The sequence below is a fragment of the Rutidosis leptorrhynchoides genome, chromosome 4 (genome assembly GCF_046630445.1).
Source record: "Rutidosis leptorrhynchoides isolate AG116_Rl617_1_P2 chromosome 4, CSIRO_AGI_Rlap_v1, whole genome shotgun sequence".
Taxonomy (NCBI): domain Eukaryota; kingdom Viridiplantae; phylum Streptophyta; class Magnoliopsida; order Asterales; family Asteraceae; genus Rutidosis; species Rutidosis leptorrhynchoides.
Window position 1 is genome coordinate 587,061,092 of NC_092336.1, and position 18,706 is coordinate 587,079,797.

An 18,706-nucleotide genomic window follows, 5' to 3' on the forward strand; every position below is an offset into this window, starting at 1 on the left:
ATCCCTTCCATCAAACGAATTCACCTATTGACAATGAACCTGAAGCGTTTACCGGCGAACCTGCTCGAGACATCATTTTCTCTCTCATTTCCAGAGTGTCTCGTCACGATCATATACTATCTCAGATTCTAAACCTCATTCATCCGCTCGTTCGAACCAACAATCATCTTAGTATAATAGAAGAAGTCAACGAACTTCACGCCCGAGTTGTAGCCTTGGAAAAGATAGTGCAAAATTTACCAGCTTCAGCAACATCACCGGCATCAACAGTACCATCAATAATAGTACCAGTACCATCAACAATCCATGCCTCAACATCTCACTCTGTACCTCAAGTATAATCATCGTTCTATGTATCGTTCTACATCATTTATCTTCGTTCGACATGGCGATTATGTAATCTCTAATATTTTAGAGATTATATATTCTTGTTCCAACGGTAAATCAAATGAGTTTAATATCATATTGACTCATTAAATCCATGATTACATCTGAAGAAAATATATATGTATATATATTTTCATAAAGATTGTAAATAAAAATTTTTGTGTACAAACTGTTAATGGTGAAAATATTTTAACGGGTAGGTAATACCCGAGGAGTATTTAGATTTCACATTAATAAGTTGCACTGTACATTCTTCGAATCTAATTCAACAGTCGTTTACTATCCTACTTACGTCCACCGATATACAAATCCGTTCACCACAGAATAACCATATTCATCCAATTTCATATTTGGATTTTGATTTATCAAAAATCAAGTGGCATAATGAAGGAAACATTTGACAAAATAAAATTTGTTAGAAACAAACAAATTAACTATGAGAAATTTTGTTAAGAATCCACGCTAACTGTTCCTAACTAATTGTTCCCAGCTAACTGATTACACTTTATTTATCGCAATTTAATTATCGCAATTTACATTTTCGCAATTTTATTTATCGTCATTTAATTTCTGTTATTTACTTTACGCACTTTATTTATCGTCATTTAATTTCTGTTATTTATTTTTACGCACTTTAAATATCGGGACACGTATGCAAGGTTTTGACATATCATATCGACCCATATATATATATTATTTGGAATAACCATAGACACTCTATATGCAGTAATGCGGGAGTTAGCTATACAGGGTTGAGGTTGATTCTATAATAATATATATACTTTGAGTTGTGATCGAGTCTGAGATGTATACGGGTCACGACACGTATTAATTAATTCGAATATTATATATTAAACTGTATATGAATTATTGGACTGTCAATGTGGACTATCAACTGTGGACTACCAACATTGGACAATTAAAATAAATTAAAATATTGACTATAACATATGAAACTAAACAATTCTTCAAGTTGCCACTTGATTTCATCTTAAACCTCATTTGTATCTTGGCGATTCCAAACTGCGTTCAAACATTTCATGATTCTTGAAAACACCTCAAACGAGAGGATGAACCAACCACACTTCATCTACGGAAGAAAAGATTTATGCATATAGTTATGCACCTGAGAAACTCTCGGCAACTGAGTAAAAGTTTAACATATAGCCGCGTCAGATCTTTTGGCATTTATTAGCAAAAATAACTTTGCAATCCCTTTTCAAAGTAGCCAATTTTGTCACAGCTCCAGCAAGACAACTTCAACTTTTCATTCAAAACAACCTTATTATAACCTTGATATATATGCGTGCTCATTTATTGTTACCAGAGAACCTTTTATATTCCACCATATTACCCTCGTCGTTTAATCATCTAAAAAACACAATTCTCTTGAAACCACCACGGATTGATAATCGATGACTCAGATATATTAGCATTAAATGCAGAGAAAACAGAAAAATTATAGATGGTCTAAACGACAAAAAGTTTGATGATAAAGAAGGGAGTGTTAGGAACGTTCGATATAAAATTTGGTACTGAAAAACAGATTGAGCAAACCACGAAGGAGTCTCTGAACGAATCACAAGGACTAAACTTGTACATTAAGAATCCTGATGATTCTGTTTCTGATGAAATCTTTAACGAATACCTTGCCTATGACTCCAAACTCTGGCGGACAAATTTTCTTCACCATTCTTCGATATTAGAAATTCCAAGATATCATCGTATTTTTCATTATAAATATCCTCCATATTTCTGAAGATATTTTTATAACTATTCTTATCTGAAATCATTAATCTCTTCGTGCTATCAGTATTACATCATATAGAAACTGTTAGTTTCTATATTCTGTAAACTTTCGAGCTTAAAATATGAATGTTATTGAAGTAATGTTGGGAATTGATGCATGAGTTAGTATAATATAATCACACTTGATCAACGTGATTATATTACAGTAAGTCATACTGAGTTTCTAAATGGAACATGATGATTCATAGATTATAACGTCATCATGTGCCATGTTACATAACTCTTTCATTCTGCTTAATTTCTGAACATATCAAGAAAATATATTCTTGATAGTTCTATTCTCAGTGATTCTGGTAATTTGACAAATCAAATCGTGCGATTACGTTCTTTCTTGTTTAGAACATTAAATTCATTCGAAACTCCATATCTACGAATTCTGGACCATTACCAGAGATGTCCAATCATAAAAAGAAGAAACGAAGGGACAAAGCCCTAAAAGAAATAGAAAATTTGAGTATAAATCGCAGCAAAATAGGATAGAGCATTAACTGTGGATGACAATGATTATGGAAAATAGAAGAAGGGACTTCGAGGTATAAGGAAAGATATAAAGCCCGATAACAACACATAAATTACAAACAATGTATATCAATGTTTATAGCAACATAAAGACACGGGAGGATTAAAAGCACTATCACCACAAGGTAATAGTAGAAGTAAATAGATTTTTCTGGTGGAAGTAGGAAAAGGAGAATGATTGTTGCGATAGTAAGTATAAGGACAAGAATCAGAACTGGATTTAGCATTTTCACAAAAAAAAAATTATTGAGTATAGAAATGGTGAGAATAATGGAACGGAAGAGTTTAACTTATAATGGAAATATCAGACAGAATAATCGAGGCAGATCACTGTATTTAATTATAGGGATCTTAATTTCCTTACTCGCCGAAGAATCAAATCTTTTAGACTTTGAAGGTTTTCTTTAAATCCCTTGAATTCCGGAATTCAACCCTGTTTACGTCAAAAGCTAAGGAAAATCTTATTTTCTTCAATTCACTCTTTTGAGATAGCTTCACTCGTATTCTTAGAATAATCGAATTATTTTATCATTATTATTCAATAATGATAAACCTCTAATTATCAACTCATATTGGTTATGAAAACATTTTTATTGTAAGCTATGACCACCTCACTCAAATTTCGGGACGAAATTTCTTTAACGGGTAGGTACTGTGATGACCCGGAAATTTCCGACCAAATTTAAACTTAAACTTTATATGATTTCGACACGATAAGCAAAATCTATAATGTTGAGTCTCGAAAACTTTGGAACTATGTTTATATATTAAATTACCCTTTGACTGTGTTCGACGATTCACGAACCATTGTGTATAAATATATATATATATATATATATATATATATATAAATATAAGTATAAGTATATATAATATTTTGAATTAGTAAAATACCTTTAATCAATTTGAAATTAAAAATGTAAAATAATGAACAGAATAATTAAGTTATTATTAAAATGAATACATAATATATATATATATATATATATATATATATATATATATATATATATATATATATATATATATATATATATATATATATATAATATTAATATGAACCTATATAAGATAAATATATATAAATGATTCCAGTAAGAATTACTATGTTGAAACATATATAAAGTATGTAAATGTTAAACATTCAATAAATATATTCATATGATATAAAATATAATTATTAGATATTACAAAAGTAATAACTTGTAATATTAAATGTAATTACAAGTTTAGTTATAGTTATTATAATACTGTTACATTCAGTATTAATATTAATATCAGTATTATTAATATCATCATTATATTATTATAATGAATAGTAAAATTATGATCAAGATTATTAATACTACTATTTTTATAATATCCATTATCACTAAAATCATTATTATTATTATTATTATTATTATTATTATTATTATTATTATTATTATTATTATTATTATTATTATTATTATTATTATTATTATTATTATTATAAATATTATTATTTATTATTAGTATCATTATTAATGTTATTATTATTATTATTAATATAATTTAATCAGTATTATTATTACTACTTGTATATAATTTAATTATCAATATTAATTATGTAATTTATAAAAATAAAAATAAAAAGTACCAATTTGTTACCAATAACCATCAAAACTGTTCTTGATTTTTTTTTTATGTCGGGAGTTTGTTACAGGTCTATTTCAGTCACAATTGAAAACGGGAATTCACTTGTTATATAGATTACTGCATTTATAATTGAATTAAAAACCAAACTATTAAAGAAAATACGCATAACCTCTGTTCTTGAGTGATTTTGTCAAAATTCGAATTCTAGTTCAATTGCAAAAACTAAAAATGCAAGATGGTTAGGAATCATCTAATTAAACTATCTGTAAGTTTTCAATCTTCAATTCTTTCTATCAATTTCTAATTTGAGAGTCAAAGTTTTGGTTTTCAAAGTCAACTAAGTGTTCTTGAATCAAATTCGAGTTTGTTTTGATATCTCCAGTTAATTTGATGATCCATAAAGTTTATAGGAATGATTTGCAACACAATTCATGTTGTAATCATAACCTATAACACTCTTAATCTAAAAATCAATTTTTGAGTTCTTGAGTTCTTCACAGTGATATACACTAACGAGAATTCGAAACAAATTTCAAAAACTAAAAATGCAGAGTTGTTAGGAATCATTTACTTAAACTTCCTGTAAAATCTCAAGTTCCAATTCTTAATAACGAATTCGAATTTGCGAGTGAAAGTTATTTTGTTAAAAGTCAAAGAAAGTGTTCATCTCGAAATTCGTAATCGTGTTGAAGTTTCCAGTTAAATTGATGATTTTGATAGATTTTAGGAATGATTTGAAACATGTTTCATGTTGTAAAGATTGTCCAAAACGAACTCAAAATTGAAAACAAATTTTTTTTTTCTAGCTACGAGCAAGCAGTAGGATTTTTTTTTGTTTTTTTTTCTTATTTTTTTTATATCATGGACACATTTTTATTTTTTGTTTCATGTTTGTTTAGAAGTCCTAAAACCATTTTGATGATTGACTATTAAGAATGAAGTTGTTTGATTGTTTAGATTTTGGTGAAGAAGATGAAGTGGGTTGAAACATGTAATAGATAAGTATTTGGGTTTGTATTATAAATCAGAAATACTGAAATGGAGGAATGGTTAAGGGTGTTGATGAGTGAGCGAGAGATCTCGGGTTCGAGCCCGGCTTGGTGCAATTTTTTTAAAACTGACTCCTAAGGTAGTTTTATACTTTTAAAAATTATTATTATTATTAATATTATTATTATTATCCTTAGTCAGGTATTTCTACAATTATTAATTTTGCAAAACAAAAGATATATATGTAAATATATTATTACATAAAATATACTAATATTATATAAAATTATGTTTCAACTAATATTATTGATATAACATTAATTAAATATCAAATAAGTATCATAATATATTATAAGAATAATTAATACATAACAAATATATAAACTTAATTGATTTATACTATAATGTGTTAATACTTGATATAGGTTCGTGAATCCGAGGCCAACCATGCATTGTTCAATGTCGTCATATGTATTTTTACTACAAAATACAGTATTGTGAGTTTCATTTACCTTTTTACCCTTTATATTTTTGGGCTGAGAATACATGTGCAACTTTTATAACTGTTTTACGAAATAGACACAAGTAATCGAAATTACGTTCTACGGTTGAATGATCGAAACTGAATATGCCCCTTTTTATTAAGTCTGGTAATCTAAGAATTAGGGAACAGACACCCTAATTGACGGGAACTCTAAAGATAGATCTATCGGGCCCAACAAGCCCCATCCAAAGTACCGGATGCTTTAGTACTACGAAATTTATATCATGTCCGAAGGAGGATCCCGGAATGATTGGGATATTCTAATATGTATATTGTGAATGTCGGTTACCAGGTGTTCAATCCATATGAATGATATTTTTGTCTCTATGCATGGGACGTATGTTTATGAGAAATGGAAATATGAAATCTTGTGGTCTATTGAAATTATGAAATGATTATTTATGTTAAACTAATGAACTCACCAACCTTTTGGTTGACACTTTAAAGCATGTTTATTCTCAGGTACGAAAGAAATCTTCCACTGTGTATTTGCTCATTTTATAGATATTACTTGGAGTCATTCATGACATATTTCAAAAGATGTTGCATTCGAGTCGTCGAGTTCATCAAGATTATTATCAAGTCAATTATAGTTGGATATATTATGAAATGGTATGCAAGCCTGTCAACTTTCGATGAAATGAAAGTTTGTCTTTTCAAAAACGAATGCAATGTTTGTAAAATGTATCATATAGAGGTCAAGTACCTCGCGATGTAATCAACTGTTGTGAATCGTTTATAATCGATATGGACTTCATCCAGATGGATTAGGACGGGGCATTAAACATATCCAAGAATTTGGATTGCTCGGCTTCAAGTCTTTCTTTTCTCATTTTACTTGGGTAAGGAAGCGGTGGTTAGTATGGTTTAACATAAGGCTTTTCCTTAACTGTGTTATCTTCATTAACCTTTTCAACTACCGGTTCTGTTTCCTTATCTTGCTCAGATTGTGGTGCTTGTGGAGTAGGAATAGAATCATCGAAAATTACAGGTATTTCAGGTGGTTTAAGTGTAATACCACTTCTTGTGGTAATGGCTTTAGCTGTTTCATTCCGGGGGTTAGCATTTGTATCACTAGGTAGACTTACTGGTTTTCTTTCTCCAATTAACCTGGCTAGGTTACTTACTTCTTGTTCCAGATTTTGGATTGAAGCTTGTTGATTTCTAAATGCTTGAGCATTTTGTTCATTGGTTTGTTTCTGAGATGTGAAAAATTGAGTTTGAGATTCAACTAGCTTCGACATCATATCTTCTAAATTTGGCTTTTTATCATCGGTTTGTGGTGGTTTATTTGGAAAAATAGATCTTTGCTGATTGTAAGTATTATTAGATACTTGTTGATTGCTAGGACCTTGATGGTTGTTGTATGGAACATTTTAGTAATAATTCTGATTTTAATTGTAGTTTAGTCTTGGCGGTTGATAATTATTCTGATAATTATTTCCAGGCCTTTGATTCATTATGAAACATTCTCTCTTTGTTCCATTGTTTGTTCAATACTAGGACAATCTTTTGTCAAATGTGGTCCTCCACACTGCTCACAACTAATTCGTATTGCGTGAATATCCTTAGTCATCTTTTTCATTCGTCTCTCGAAAGCATCTAACTTTGCGGAAATGGAATCAAAGTGAGCCGCTTTAGATGATCTAACGATGTCTTTTTCTTGATGCCACTCATGTGAGTGGGAGGCTGTGTTATCAATAATTTTGTAAGCTTCAGTTGCAGTTTTCTTCATAATGGAACCACCAGCTGCTATGTCGATGTCTTTTCGTGTAGTAATGTAGCATTCTTGGTAGAATATTTGTACTATTTGATAAGTATCTAAACCGTGTTGAGGACATCCTCTCAACAACTTTCCGAATCTTGTCCACGCTTCATATAAAGTTTCATTTGACTTTTGTGTTAACGTAATAATTTCTCCTTGAAGTCTCACGGCTTTAGATGCCGGAAAGAAACTTTTAAGAAATTTCTCAACTAAAACATCCCATGTATCAATCGCACCTTCAGGTAACGATTCTAACCAATCTTTGGCTTCTCCCTTTAAAGTCCAGGGACATAACATGAGATAGATCTGTTCATCCTCAACTTCTCTAATTTTGAATAGAGTACAAATCCTATTAAAGGTTCGAAAGTGTTCGTTTGGATCTTCTTTTGGAGTACCACTAAATTGGCATTGATTAGTTACCATGTGTAGGATTTGTCCTTTGATTTCATAATCTGGCGCATTAATGTCTAGTTGAGTAATTGCGTGACCTTGGCCCGTGCGTGTAGCTCTCATTCGATCTTCCATACTTAGAGGTTCCTAATTTTCCATGATTGAATTTGTTGAATCTGAATCACTAGAGGATTCTGATTTAATGGTTTCTTCCTCTACAATCTCCGGTTGAATGATTTGTGGTTCAGGAGGAATAATTAGTGGTTCAGGATCTCTGAATTGTCCTTGAATATCCTCCGGGTTCTCAATTGTGAGGTCGGGTTCAAAAAATGGATTATCGGAAATTTTAATTGGAGTACATGGTCGACTAGATGACGATTCTAGAGAAAAATCACCGGCGACAATATTGGCTAGATGTCTTGATCGAGTTACAGGTGGTGAACGTATGAAAGGTGGTGAACATTTTGCTCGGTGCATTCACTGAATATCCTATTAGTTATAAAAATAAAAACTTATATAAGTTATCAAATTAATAGACTTTTATGATTTTGCCCACGTTTCGAATAGCCAATAGATGCAGCAGGTAGCCATGGCCCTTTAAATCGGAAGCCCACAACTCGCCACTAACAAATCCAACTATTACTACGAACTAGAAATTTTGTATATCTATCAATTTAACCGCTTAAAATAATTTTTCGTCGAAATTTTGAAGATAAAATCTATGTCCTAAAAACTAGAGCGTAGAAACGAGAAAGAAAGAGCGCGTCGAAAAATAAGAGTCGAAAAACAAACGTCGAAAAACAAAAATAAGAAAGTAGAGCGTCGGAACTTAAAATTCTAAAAACTTAAGACTAAAAGTTGCGTCTAAAGGTATTAAAGCTTAAAAAGAATTCTATATCCAAAACGGCAATAACTTAATTAGGCACTAAAATCTATTTAAAATTAAAGCGATAAGTGACGTCGTAAAATTCTAAAGCGTCTAAATCTTAATCTAAAGAAAATGAACTTAAGGGATTTTACGGCAAAACATAAGAATCTATAAATATAAAATTACTACGGCAAAATACTAAGTTTAAACTTAATTACGAACGAAAATTATAAACTACGTACTAAATAAATAGATACAAAAAATATATGATAAAATTACTTATTTTTATAAAAATATTATTTTTTATTATTATTTTATAAAAGTATTAATTTTATATTTAATAAAACTAATTAAAACTTAATATTACAAATTAATTAAAAACTAAACTAAATAATAAAATAATTAACCTTAATCTTAATTAATTAATAATAATTATAAATTAAACCTAACCCTAATCGTACGTCTGAGGTTTCAGACCTGTCACCTCACTCCATGCGATCGCATGGAGTGTAGATTGTTATGCCATGCAGTCGCATGGCCCATAATTCCAGATCAGATTTCGGGCTGTTACCAGTTCGGCCCAACTTTAATTTTTTTTTTTCTGATTTATCTTTATATAAAATATTATGTAATAAAAAAATATTACTTATTAGTTTTATAACTCTAAAATATAAACTTTTTTTAGACATTTAAAAATATATACATAAATATTTTTATGTTTTTATATTTTTGTAATTTTAACACTTATTACTAAAACAAAATATTTTTACAAAATAAGAAATATTATATTTTTACAAAAATATTTTAAAAACTAAATTTTTTAATAGCGTTTCGCTTTCTTTCCCGGCAGCGGCGTCAAAAATACTTGATGTGTGCGAGGTGTAGTACGAAATAGATTATATTTTACTACAAAATACTATTAAATACGATACAAATTGCACAAGCTATTTATTTATTTATTGAATGGAATATACCTAATCTTGCTACAACACTTATAGGCAGTGTACCTAATTGTAGAGTAGTGTAGTTTTTAGTAAGTCCGGTTCGTTCCACAGGGAGCTAGCTGAGGTTAACGTTATATATATTATAAAGGGGGGTTTTTACCGTTTAGTGACCGGTTTGTCGATTTTATGTCTTAAGTCACAATTAAAACCTAATGTAAAATATTAATATAAATATAACTTAATTTAAAGCGTAAAGTAAATGACGGTAAATAAAAGTGCGATAAATAAAATTGAAGTACTTTAAAGTACGATAAATAAAATGACAGTAAATAAAAGTAGGATGAAATATAAATTGAGAGAATTATGCTTATTTAAACTTCCGTAATCATGATGTTCGACGTGTTGATTTTAATTTATTACCATGGGTTAATTGTCCTTTGTCCTGGATTATTTGATATGTTCATCTGATTTTTGTCCATAATAGTCCATCGGTCATAAATATAAAGTGCGAGTGTCCTCGTCAAATTACCCTTATACCCGAAGTCAAATATTCCAACTAATTGGGGACTTAAACTGTAACAAGGTCTTAATACTTTGTTAATAATTACATCAGGTTATTGTAACAACCCAAACCAACCCACGACCAAACCGCGTGAAAATACGAAATAAATAAAAAAAATTAATTGTCCAGCAACTGGCGCGGCGCACCAGGAAGGCCGCGCGGCGCGCCGAAGTGGTCTGTCCCAAAAGTCTTTAAATGCGAAAAAGATCGACTAGTTCCTGACATTTTTAGACGAAACGCTTTTAACCACACATTCAAATATGTAAAACTAACACGATTCAAACATAAAAATGATGTTTTACAAGCGGGGCCCACACTGGCCGATTTACGAGTTTAATACAATTTCTGAGTTTCGACCGCCAAAAAGTTTAAGTACCAAACTACACTAGGAGCATGGAGTTTGGGATTAAACTACCCACGTCTCGATCAAACTCCCAAAAGTCAACACATCCAAAAGCGTCCCCTACAATAAAGCGGGATCTCTAGTCCAAGGTAATGCCCTTACCCTTGTCCACCATCGAACCTATAAAAAGGGTAAACAACGAGGGGGTAAGCAACGCTTAGTGAATGCAATAATTATACATATACATATATAATATACCTACTTGCACCCACTTTCACACACCGTAATATCGCTAGTAAAAATAATTAGCATACCGATTCCAAGAAGGCTATACGCTACCCAATACCGCAACTAGCAATATCAATATCAATAAGCTCCAATAATATAATACGATATCTCACAACATATACGTAAACAACTATATGGTTAACCATAAACGCGTCATGGTGCTACCGGCTCCGTGGTTCACACCGTACGCAATGTTATGACGCTACCGGCTCCATGGTTCATGTCACTATGCATTTGAGTCATACTCTTTTATAGTGCTACCGGCTCCGTGGTTCACACTTTGGTGCTACCGGCTTCGTGGTTCACACCTCATTTTATAGTGCTACCGGCTCCGTGGTTCACACTCCGATGCTACCGGCTCCATGGTTCACATCTCAAACATGCACTATGATGCTACCGACACCATGGTTCACATCATAGCACATTCACACACATACACACTATGGCATTCCCGGCTCCGTGGGTCACACCATAGCTTACAAATAAATATACCATATACATACATGAATAATTACTCCACTCACCTCAAAGTCTTGTGAAAGGATACCCGAGCTTGCAAGATCTTAAAGTAACGTACCTATCATGTTATACATATTATCAATCGCATAACTCAAGTTGGTCAACCAATTCTTTCACCATTCTAAAGCCATGTTGACCTAAGGTGCAATTTCAACCCATTTTGCACCCTTAACCCTAATAATGGGTCAACTTCACCAAAAACCCTAACTCTAGCCAATTACGGTCTTATTACACTTTTAATCACGAGGTTAACCCATTTTCACACTTGCAAGACCACTTAGGTCATTAAAGACCCATTTGACCCATTTCAAGAGCAACACACCCATTTGGGTCATCCATACCCAAATAACACCCATTTACATATCATAAAAGTGTTCTAGCAACTAACTAACCAATTTAAGACTCAAAAGTTTAATTAACACATTTAAACCCTAGGTTAGTCATCAATGAGTCTTCATAACCCATATTCACCCAAAATCCCCAAAACACTAACAAAATGGGTCTTTGGTTCATCACTAGCCCAAACCCTAACCCTTAAACACTTTAAACTAAGGAAATCAAGTTTAGGACTTACCACCACAACCAAATCGTAGCTAGTGAGGAGATGAACAACTTTAATGCTATTCCTTAGTTTGAGCTTTCTCACTCTAAAGTCTAATTCTCTCTCTAAATTAAATTGGAAGATGATAAGGTGGTTGTGAATGGAGTGAATGAGGCTCCCAAACTAATCCAAGGCATTAAATTCGGGCCCAAAGTGATTTTACCAAAATGCCCTCAAAATATCTAATAAAAAGGAAAAGGGGAATCTGTCGTAGACAGGTGGCGCGGCGCGCCATATAGGCCGCGCGACGCGCGATACTCCCAGTTCAGAATCCTTTTTGCTTTTAAAATATAAACAACACAACCCCGCTTCAAGTATCGTAATTACACTTATATACACTACAATTATTCGGGTCTTACAACTCTCCCCCACTTATTCAGATTGCGTCCTCGCAATCCAAGCCACATGACAAGAGGGAAGATAAACCAACACAAACTTTTCGGGCTCCCAAGTGAACTCGGAACCTTTACTCCGTTGCCATTAAACTTTAAAAGTTCTCACCTCTTTATTCCTTAACATTTTCACCTTCTCATCAAGTATGGCAATCGGCTCTTCCACATATTCTAACTTGTTGTTTAGCTCAATTTCGTCTAATGGCATCCACGAAGAATTATCCGCAAGACACTTACGGAGATGGGAAACATGAAACGTGTTATGGATCCCCGCAAGCTCTTTGGGTAATTCCAAACGATATGCAACTTCACCAACACGAGCTAAAACCTTAAATGGCCCAATAAACCGAGGAGCTAACTTTCCCCGTTTTCGAAATCGAATAATACCCTTCCATGGCGAAACCTTAAGCATCACCATATCACCTTCTTGAAGTTCGATCATTCGTCTACGTTTGTCGGCATACGACTTTTGTCGATCTTGAGCCTTTTTCAAATGTTCCCGAATAATATCAATCTTGTTATTCGTCTCCAAAACCAAATCGGTACTCCCGATTTCCCTTTGACCCACTTCTCCCCAACAAATGGGAGTTCGACACCTTCGCCCATATAGCATCTCATAAGGTGGCATCCCGATACTAGTGTGATAACTATTATTGTACGAGAATTCCACCAAGGGCAAATGCTCATCCCAACTACCACCGAAATCAATAATGCACGCCCGTAACATATCTTCCAAAGTTTGATTCGTACGTTCGGTTTGACCGTCCGTTTGAGGATGATACGCCGTGCTCAGCTTTAATTGCGTACCCATATCTTCATGAAATTTTTCCCAAAACCGGGATTTAAAACGGGTATCTCGATCCGAAATAATAGATATAGGAACCCCATGTCGCGAGACCACTTCCTTGATAAACAACTTAGCCAAGGCCTCCGACGATATCGCTTCTTTAATGGGAAGAAACAAAGCACATTTCGTCAAACGATCAACTATCACCCAAATCGTATCAAATTGGGTTCTCGCCGTCTTTGGTAACTTTGTAATGAAATCCATGGTAATGTGCTCCCATTTCCATTTCGGGATTTCTAACGGTTGCAACTTACCATACGGCTTTTGGTGCTCGGCCTTAACTTGCAAACAAGTAACACATTGTTCAACATATTTTACAACATCACGCTTCATGCCCGGCCACCAATAATCTTTCCTTAAATCAAGATACATTTTTGTCGCGCCCGGGTGAATGGAATACTTTGACTTATGTGCTTCATCAAGTAGCACTTGTCGATAATCACCCATCTTAGGCACCCACACCCTTCCTTGAAAAGACAACAAACCACGCGAGCCCATAGTAATGAACTCCGATTGGCCCACAATTCGCTCCTCATGCTTGTTGTGAACGTAAGCCTCAATTTGAATTACACCTAGCTTTTCAATAAAATCATTAGTAATAATCATACGTAACAATCCCAATCGTAACGCCGGGTGATGACTCTTTCGACTTAACGCATCTGCGACCACATTCGCCTTGCCCGGATGATAAAGTATTTCACAATCATAATCTTTTACCACATCCATCCACCTACGTTGACGATAATTCAAATCTCGTTGATTAAACAGATGTTTCAAACTCTTATGATCCGAATAAATTGTACTCTTGACACCATACAAGTAATGGCGCCAAATTTTCAACGCATGTACCACCGCCGCCAACTCAAGATCATGAGTCGGATATCTAGTTTCGTGTTCCTTTAACTGTCGAGAGGCATAAGCGATGACTTTACCCCTTTGCATAAGAACACACCCGAGCCCGTTTAGAGAAGCATCACAATAAACCGTCATATCTTCCACACCTTCCGGCAATACTAACACCAGAGCTTGGCATAACTTATCTTTTAACAATTGAAAAGCAATTTCTTGCTCGTTTTCCCAATTAAATTTAGCATTCTTCCTCGTCAATTTCGTCAATGGAGAAGCAATCTTAGAAAAGTCTTGGATAAACCGACGATAATAACCGGACAATCCGAGAAAACTTCGGATTTTCGTAGGCTTAGTCGGTCGTCCCCAACTCTTCACCGTCTCGATCTTTCCCGGATCCACTTGAACGCCGTCTTTGTTCACAATATAACTAAGGAATTGGACTTCCCTTAGCCAAAATTCACATTTGGAGAACTTTGCATACAACTTCTCCTTTCGTAACGTCTTCAATACTTCACGCAAATGACGTTCATGTTCGTTCATACTTTTCGAGTAGACTAGTATGTCGTCAATGAACACTATTACCGACTTGTCCAACATAGGTTGGCACACTCGGTTCATAAGATCCATGAATGCCGCCGGTACATTCGTAAGACCAAAAGGCATCACCACAAATTCAAAATGCCCATAACGCGTTCAAAAACCCGTTTTCTCGATGTCTTCCTCGCGGACCCGCATTTGGTGATAGCCGGACCGTAGGTCGATTTTAGATAAATACATTGCACCTTGGAGTTGGTCAAACAAATCGTCAATCCTAGGCAAAGGATAACGATTCTTGATCGTCACTTTGTTCAACTCCCGATAATCGATGCACATCCGCATACTACCATCCTTCTTCTTCACGAACAATACCAGAGCGCCCCACGGCGAAGCACTCGGTCGAATAAAACCCTTTTCGAGTAACTCTTGGATTTGATTTAACAACTCTTGCATTTCCATCGGTGCTAAACAATAAGGAGTTTTAGCAATGGGGGTAGCCCCCGGAACCAACTCAATGCGAAATTCAACTTGTCTTTCCACCAGAACACCTGGTAACTCGTCCGGAAAAACGTCTTCAAATTCATTAATCACCGGAATTTCACGAATGGGTGGTGGCTCATTACGAGTATCAACAACATGAGCAAGGAAAGCCATGCCACCAGTAACAACGAAACGACGTGCCCGTGCAAAAGTGCATATCGGCACCGGTCTCCTTCGCTTATCACCATGAATAATCAGCTCTCCCCCACTTAGGGTCTTCACACGAATAAATTTTTCATGACAAGCAATATCGGCTCTATTACGATCGAGCCAATCCATGCCCACAACAATATCAAAAGTCGCCCAAAGTCATTGGAATGAGATCAATTTCAAAACTTTCGGCACCACATTACAATTTTTACACACATCAACCACTAGCGCCGTCTTGCCATCCGCTATTTCAACTTCTACCGGACGACTCAACTTTACTAGCGGTTTATTTAACTTAGGCACAAATCTTGGAGACACGAAAGACAAGTTAGCACCACTGTCAAAAAGTATCCGTGCCGGATTAGAGTTAACCATGAAAGTACCTGAAACGACTTCATTGGATTGTTTGGCTTCTTCGTTTGTCATCAAATAGTTTCGACCCCTATCCGTTCCCGCCGCTTTCTCTAACCGCTTAACATTATCCTTATTCAATTCGGGACATTCCATCCTCCTGTGCCCCTCTTTACCACAACTATAGCAAGTGAGTTTTGGTGTTGAAGTCGCACTTGTACAATCACGAGCCATGTGCCCATGTTGCCCACAATTATAGCATTTGGGCCCAAAACCCCCGGACGCACCCTTCTTCACACTACCAACGCTCTCAGAACCCTTCTTGCTCTTCTTATTGGAAAAGTTCGATTGACTTAAATTCTCGAACTTCCTCTTACCAAAAGTAAAACCACCCTTTCTTATCACAAGCGCTTTAAAACCTTTAGCCATATTAAACAACTCATCGAAGCTTTTCACCACGTTCACACTAATCTTTTCTTGATAACTATCATTCAAAGTTCGATAGAAATCTTCCTTCAACATCTTATCATTCCCGACATACTCCGGGCAAAATTGGGTCTTGGACAAAAACACGGATTTGAGAGTGTTCAAATCCATCGACCCTTGCCTCAAGGAACGTAGCTCATCCTTAATCCTTGTAAGATCGGCCGAAGTTCGGTATTCATCAAAAAACTCCGCTTTGAATTCGTCCCAAGTGAAGTCCATACATTGCACTTCACCATAAAGATGGATTTTCGCGTCCCACCATAACTTAGCATCGCCCCTTAACATGCTAGACCCGTACCTTGTCTTCTTATCCAGAGGACATTCGCAAGTACGGAATGCCCCCTCCATATCGGAGATCCAACTGGCACTTTTAAGAGGATCTCTTTCGCCCTCAAAAGTGGGAGGTTGAGAATCCTTGAAGTTCTTATAGAAAAAGTCCCGTCTTCCCACATTATCATCGTGAAGAACGGCCTTGACTTGCTCTTTGACTACATTAACTAATTGCTAGTCAATCGAGTCTAGAAACATCTTCTTAATCTCCTCAAGATATTCCGCCTTTTGACGTTTAAAGATGGCCTCAACCTTGGCCGTGAACTCGGGGTCCTCACTCGTGCCCCCATTTTCGGTGTCGTGTCCGTTTCTCATCTTCATTCTATAAAACGAGATAGGTTAAACGGCGAAACAAAAGGACATAATACGTATGTATATACTTATACACCACACTACTCCATCTTTCTCAACAATCGTCATACATTGCTTGTTCAACACGATTTGCGCCCGTAACAATGGTAGCTAATCATTGTTACGCGAGCACGTCCCATTAACTTGCTAGTACAACGTCTATCTCGCTTGATGATTTTAAAACATACCACAGAACAATTAGCACGAGGTTAGTTAACATAAACCAAAGTACTAACAATTCCCGATCCGGCCCAAAGTCCTACAAGTCCCGCATAAAGCGTACACACAATAAAGTCTAAGTCTAGGCACCTATCTCAAGTCGCCTAAATCCCTTAGACCATGCTCTGATACCACTTGTAACAACCCAAACCAACCCACGACCAAACCGTGTGAAAATACGAAATAAATAAAAAAAATTTAATTGTCCAGCAACTGGCGCGGCGCGCCAAAGTGGTCTGTCCCTAAAGTCTTTAAATGCGAAAAAGATCGACTAGTTCCCGACATTTTTAGACGAAACGCTTTTAACCACACATTCAAATATGTAAAACTAACACGATTCAAACATAAAAATGATGTTTTACAAGCAGGCCCCACACTGGCCGATTTACGAGTTTAATACAATTTCTGAGTTTCGACCGCCAAAAAGTTTAAGTACCAAACTACACTAGGAGCATGGCGTTTGGGATTAAACTACCCACGTCTCGGTCAAACTCCCAAAAGTCAACACATCCAAAAGCGTCCCCTACAATAAAGCGGGATCTCTAGTCCAAGGTAATGCCCTTACCCTTGTCCACCATCGAACCTATAAAAAGGGAAAACAACGAGGGGGTATGCAACACTTAGTGAATGCAATAATTATACATATACATATATAATATACCTACTTGCACCCACTTACACACACCGTAATATCGCTAGTAAAAATAATTAGCATACCGATTCCAAGAAGGCTATACGCTACCCAATACCGCAACTAGCAATATCAATATCAATAAGCTCCAATAATATAATACGATATCTCACAACATATACGTAAACAACTATATGGTTAACCATAAACGCGTCATGGTGCTACCGGCTCCGTGGTTCACACCGTACGCAATGCTATGACGCTACCGGCTCCGTGGTTCACATCACTACGCATTTGAGTCATACTCTTTTATAGTGCTACTGGCTCCGTGGTTCATACTTTGGTGCTACCGACTCCGTGGTTAACACCTCATTTTATAGTGCTACCGGCTCCGTGGTTCACACTCCGATACTACCGGCTCCATGGTTCACATCTCAAACATGCACTATGATGCTACCGGCACCGTGGTTTACATCATAGCACATTCACACACACACTATGGCATTCCCGGCTCCGTGGGTCACACCATAGCTTACAAATAAATATACCATATACATACATGTATAATTACTCCACCCACCTCAAAGTCTTGTAAAAGGATACCCGAGCTTGCAAGGCCTCAAAGTAACGTACCTATCATGTTATACATATTATCAATCGCATAACTCAAGTTGGTCAACCAATTCTTTCACCATTCTAAAGCCATGTTGACCCAAGGTGCAATTTCAACCCATTTTGCACCCTTAACCCAAATAATGGGTCAACTTCACCAAAAACTGTAACTCTAGCCAATTACGGTCTTATTACACTTTTAATCATGAGGTTAACCCATTTTCACACTTGCAAGACCACTTAGGTCATTAAAGACCCATTT

General features: G+C 35.2%; 1 non-coding gene across 1 annotated transcript; it reads left to right on the forward strand.

Moving 5' to 3' along the window:
- The first annotated feature begins 7,692 nt into the window (after positions 1 to 7,692).
- Positions 7,693 to 7,799, forward strand: LOC139846006 (small nucleolar RNA R71). The gene has a single exon (XR_011758754.1). It is a non-coding gene; the product is annotated as a small nucleolar RNA R71 (small nucleolar RNA).
- The last annotated feature ends 10,907 nt before the right edge of the window (positions 7,800 to 18,706 follow it).